This window comes from Rattus norvegicus, chromosome 9 (assembly GCF_021556685.1).
Source record: "Rattus norvegicus strain SHRSP/BbbUtx chromosome 9, alternate assembly SHRSP_T2T, whole genome shotgun sequence".
NCBI classification, from domain to species: Eukaryota; Metazoa; Chordata; class Mammalia; order Rodentia; family Muridae; genus Rattus; species Rattus norvegicus.
The window spans coordinates 8,326,695-8,332,615 of record NC_141542.1 but is presented as its reverse complement, the minus strand read 5'-3'; the positions used below and the strand labels follow the sequence as shown (position 1 = coordinate 8,332,615).

At 43.9% G+C, this 5,921-nt stretch overlaps 1 pseudogene; it reads left to right on the top strand.

The window, feature by feature from the left end:
• Nucleotides 2,404-3,365, top strand: Pym1-ps7 (PYM homolog 1, exon junction complex associated factor, pseudogene 7; annotated as a pseudogene).

The window sequence follows — 5,921 nt, the reverse complement described above, 5'->3', positions numbered from 1 at the left end:
TTGCAACCACATTTCCAGACCAGGTCAGCACAGGGTCTGAGGTGTGGTTCCAGTTTGCTCAGGGTTCCCTCGAAATACTGCAATTTTGCTTCCAGTGGTATCTGACATCAATGTGGGTATGAAATCCTGAAGTCTGAGGTGCCAAAGGTTACTGCCAGGCCTCAAGTCTCCCTTTCTATGGTTCTAGAGGTTACTTTGGGCCTGTAGCACTGTGTTCAGTCCCATGATTGTAGACAGGCTATCTGGTCTGAAATTGGGTATCCAGTCTCCAACAGGTTTGTAGAATCTGGGGGTGACCAAACTTTTGACTCCATCTGGTCACCTTGGTGCTTAAGGTGCTGCCCCATGCTTGATCGTGTTGGCACATAGCAAGGACTAGATTGCCTCTGTCACTCATCTGAAATCAAAGTCAAATTCCCCCAGTCATCATAGCTGGACTGCATGCAGATCTAAGTTACGGAAATCACAGTATCCCATACAGAAGTAATTGAAATGTCCAAGAAAGAATCTACAGCCTTACTATTCAAAAGAATTGATGATCATAAAGAGTCAAATAAATTCATGAATTAAGGAAATCTAACCAAAATCTTGTCCAGACAGCCTCGAAAGCAAATGTAATAGTTCAGAGCACAGTAGTAGAATTTCAAAATATGGAGGAAAAACTTTGCAACGAGATTGAAACATTAAAAACTAAATAAATAAAAATATTTGAAGAGGATGGTCAAACTGGTAGAAACCACAACCAAGACTGTCATTAAGAGATAAGATCATGCACAAGAACAAATCTCAGGGGTAGAGGACAAGGAGGAAAAATAAGAAGGATGAACAATATCCCCAAAGAGCCTGGGACACATTCAAGAGTCCAAACCTAAGAATTCATGGGGTATAGCAGGGAACAGCCGAAGTAACATCGAATGAATGAGACAGACTTATATTTCAGTGAAATTCTAGCAGAAATCATCACAAATGTATAGAAAGAATTAAGCTTGCAGGTGTAACAGCCATGTAGAAGTCCAAACAGACAGAATCAGAGAAGAAACTCTCTGTGACATTCAATCATGAGGTCAAAAATACAAAATAAAGAAATAATTCTAGCCAGGCAGTGATAGTGCATGCCTTGTGTTTAATCCTACCACCTGTGGGGCAGAGGCAGGCAGATCTCTATGAGTTCAAGGACATAGTGGTCAAAAGATCGAGTTCCAGGAGAACCAGAGCTACACAGTGAAACCCTGTATTAAAAAAGAAAGAAAGAGAGAGAGAGAGAGAGAGAGAGAGAGAGAGAGAGAGAGAGAGAGGAAGAAAGGAAGGAAGGAAGGAAGGAAGAAAGAAACAAAGGAAGGAAGGAAGGAAGGAAAGGAAAAAAGAAAAGGAAAGAAAACTAAAAGAAATAATCCTAAAAGCAGCATGAAAAAAACAATAGCGAACAAAGAACTGAACCTTGACGCTGTGCTATGCTCTGGGAGCTAGAGATCTGAGATTAATGTCCTACCTTCCTTCTCATCTCCAGCCAGGAGTGAGTGGGAGCAAAGTCCTTCATTTCAAAGCTCAGGCTTGCTCCTCTGGTCAGGTGGCTGCCTTGTTCCTGAGATTCATGCTAGGGCCTTCTGTATTTAATATTCCTGTAGCTCTCCCTCCTTGGTATTTCTGCAACTGGTTTGAATACGCAATGGCCGCCAAACCTTGAAGTATTCCTCTTGAAGTATTCCTGGATTAGAAGTTAACTCAGAGCAAACCAGCAATTAGTAGTAATCAGCTGAGCTATTTACAGGTATACATGTAGAGACTTTCCTGAATTATGAAGTGCATGTGTGCTTTCAAATATTGAATAGAGAAGTGGCCATCTGTCTATCCACCCTGTCTTCCCCATTGGTTATCAGGATCCTGTGCAATCTGAGTGCCCTGGCTTCTTAGATGTTTTCCTGACTCTAGAGTCTCCATTGTCTGGTGTTATTTCCATATGCTGGGAAGAACTCAACTGTGTTCTGAAGGATACACAGGGTTTGTGGGAGGAGACGAACCTGAATGAACCTTCTAGACATAGAACAAGGGGGCACCTGGGAAGAGGCAGATCTGGCTGAAGAAAAGTGTTTCTCAGGCATCTGTCATGTCGTGTCACTCACTTTGTGGTGCCTGCATTAGGTTTAAAATGGACCTAACTCATCCACTAGACAGCAACAATGATGCATATAAAAGGCATAGTCTATTGAGTTCTCAAACTCAAAACCACCCAACACAATTCCAGATCCAACCCAGGTCACCTAAAAAGCAATTTTAAAAAGGAATGAATGCTGCCATTTATCAAGAACTTAAATGAAGGACAATTCCATTTATCACCCCTATTAATTCATTTATCGGGTTCTGGTTCTCAAGACGGCGACTCCCATTGTAACTGACAAGACCGTCGGCAAGTACATTGAATCAACACAGAGACCCGATGGGACATAGCACAAGTAGCGGAGGGTCAAAGAAGGATATGTGCTCCAAGAAACCAAGCCTATGAAAACAAGTGAAGTTTTTCAAGAGTAAACCAGAACTTTCCCCAGGACAGAGCCCTGAGGCCTCCACACAGGTCACCTCATCCAGACCTGACAGTGGTGAAGCAGGCCTCTCCAAGACAGCCAAACGCAACCTGAAGTGGAAGGAGAATAGGAGACAGCCACAGGAGAAAGACACAGAGGCCTTGAGCAGGACTCTTGATAAGGTGTCTCTGGGACTCTCAGCCCAGACACCCAGTGCTCACCATGGCCCCCAGGCCACCTCTCTAGCTGCCTTCCATGCACCCGACTCTGCTGCCACCACAGAGAAAGACAAGAAGATCAGGAACTTAAGGAAGAAGCTGATACAGGTGGAGAAGCTGCAGTAACGCCTCCAGGCTGGGAAGTTCAACAGAGAACAGCTGGAAAAGCTGACATGGCACAGGGTTTTGGAGGAGGGGCTGGAGGACTTGGAGTTGGGCCTGTGAGGCTTCAGGAATAGGGGAGTGGACTGAAGAACAAACCATGGGGTGCTCTGGGGTCCAGGGAGCATGGGCCACAGTATGGGCTCCCCCATACTGGCTCACATTCCCCTCCTGTGGCAGACTGTCCTCTAGAGCCTAGGATCTCTCTTCTTCATCCCTTCCCCTTCTCAGCTCCCATTTTTGAACTTTCCCCTTCCATCCCATTGTTCACAATCTGAGTGCTGACCCCAGGTACCTCTGCTGCTGATCTGGGTGTCTTGTTGGAAAGGAACTCCGGGAGGGTTGGAGGCTGAGGGTACAAGGAGTACTCAAGTTTTGGAGTCTTGGTTCCTGTTCAGTGTTTATGAATAACTTCCCTGGCCACCCGAACCACCACCTCCTCCTCCTCCTCCTCCTCTTCCTCCTCCTCCTCCTCTTCCTCCTCCTCCTGCTCCTCCTCCTCCTCTTCCAACTTCTCCTCATCTTCCTCCTCCTCCTCTTCCAACTTCTCCTCATCTTCTTCTTCCTCCTCTTTCTTCTCCTCATCTTCCTCCTCCTCCTCTTCCTCCTTCTCCTCCTTTTCATCTTTTATTTAAGAAAGTATGAATAAATTCATGTAGATGACAAAAAAAAGTTCATTTATTTTTGTAGCAAACCTATGCTCTGTTGAGATATAGTGGTTTCCACAGATTTATTTATTCGCTTGTATTTGTTTCTTTGTTTTCATGTCCACAGGTCTTTTGCTTGCATGTATATCTGGGCAGTAGTGTGTGCCTGGTGTGTAGAAAGATCAGAAGAGGGCATGAGATCCCTGGGACTAGAGTTATGGAGTGTTGAGAGCTGCCATGTGGGTACTAGGACTCCAACCCAGGTCCTCTGAAAGAGCAGCAGCCACTGTGCTTAACTGCTGATTCGTTTCTCCAGCTCATTTCCATACTTCAAATACAGAAAAGTGGAACTCTTGTGATTAACCATCCAGGTAGACAAGGCCAAACCACGACCACACCCAGCTGTATAGGCTTGGAACTTTCATTATTTTTTTTGTCTCCCATGATCTGTGAAGGGACAGTCTGTGTCTCTTACGCTGAGAAGGGCCTGAATACATAGCCCTATTTTTACTGAAGCAGGGAATGTTGGGAGTTCCTACCCTAGAAATCTATCAATGTGAACTTCTTCAAGATCTGATCAACTTGTGAGGAATTAACCCAGCACCATTGGTCACAAATTCATTTTTTTCAGATTTTTTTCATTTATTGAATAATTTTTACTTACATTTCAAGTGTTATTTCCTTTCCTGGTTTCCCGAACATAAGCCCTCTATCCCATCCCACTCTCCTTCTTCTATAACAATGTTCCCCACCCAATTTGTCCCCCCCCCCATATACACCTTCACTGGGGGATCCAGCCTTGGCAGGACCACATGCTTCTCCTTCCATTGGTGCCCAACAAGGCCATCCTTTGCTACATATGCAGCTGGAGCCATGGGTCAGTCCATGTATAGTCCTTGGGTAATGGTTTAGTCCCTGGGAGCTCTGGTTGGTTGGCATTGTTGTTCTTATGGGGTTGCAAACCCCTTCAGCTCTTCCAATACTTTCACTATTTCCTCCAATGGGAAGCCCAGTCTCAGTTCAATGTTTGCTGCTAGCATTTGCCTCTCAAGAAGAAGGACCACTGAAATGCAGATGCTTCACTCCTTGTTAAAAGGGAGAACAAATATATTCATAGGTCGGGATATGGAGGCAAAAGTTTGGAGCAGACAGTGAATATATATATATATATATATATATATATATATATATATATATGTATGTATATATATCAACCAAAAGTAGATAAGATTGATGCAGCTAAGGAGACCATGATGACAGGATCCTGCTATAACAATCTATTGGGAGGCACAGACAAATCATGTCAATTGCAGAGGCGAATGCTAGCAATAAATCATCGAGCTGAGAACTAGATCCAAGATGGAGGAATTAGAGAAAGGGTTAAAAGAGCTGAAGGGACTTGCAACCCCATAAGAACAACAATGCCAACCAACCAGAGCTCCCAGGGACTAAACCACTACTCAAGGACTATACATGGACTGACCTATGATCCAAATGCTTATGTAGTAGAGCATGGTCTTATTGGGCACAAATAGAAGGAGAAACGATTGGTCTTGTCTAGGTTGGACCCTCAGTGTAGGGGAATGTCAGGAGTAGGGAAAGGGGGTCGATGTGAAAGGGAGTGCCATGGTATAGGGGGTCTTATTTCCGGGAAAAAAGGAAAGTGAATAACATTTGAAATGGAAATGAAAAAATATCCAAAAACAAAACAAAACAAAACAAAATCGCATTTAGAGTGTTAAAAAAAGCCACAATCAGGAAACACAGAATACTATGCCTTTGGTTTTCTTCAAATATTCTCGGTACTCAGTTCAGTTCTGGGTCCAGGCTGGACCAAGTAGGTTCCTGTCGCTGACTGCTCTCATATTCCTGTATCGGAGGCACTGTGCAGTTTCCTCTTGCCCAGGGATGTGTGCAGAGGTGGACAGAAGTGACGGTCTGTGCTGTGGTCAGGATCATCCAAATTTCTGGGTGTTCAGTTCTTTCCAAAACAAAATTTGGGTGTTGGCTTCCTGATTGCTTTTAATCTCCCTTATCCCATGCTTTTATTTCCTGGGAAATATTACAGAAAACCTGATGTATATCCCATTAATATATTCAACACTCTCATCCACAAAACAGCATAATTAAGTGGTATCTAAATACTGACAACAAGGTTACACCGTGGGTAATTTTTGCATGATGAACATGGTATTCACACAGTTGGAAACACAGTCTACAGTGACTGTATAATGGCTTTTGTATCTCAGTCTGACTGGGAAGTAATTATGATGCCCAGTCCCCACGAGAATGCAGAGATCCATCGCTACCTGATAGCTGTGGGATTTCAGATGGTGACACTAATGATCAATAAAAAGGTTCTTAAGAGTGAAGAG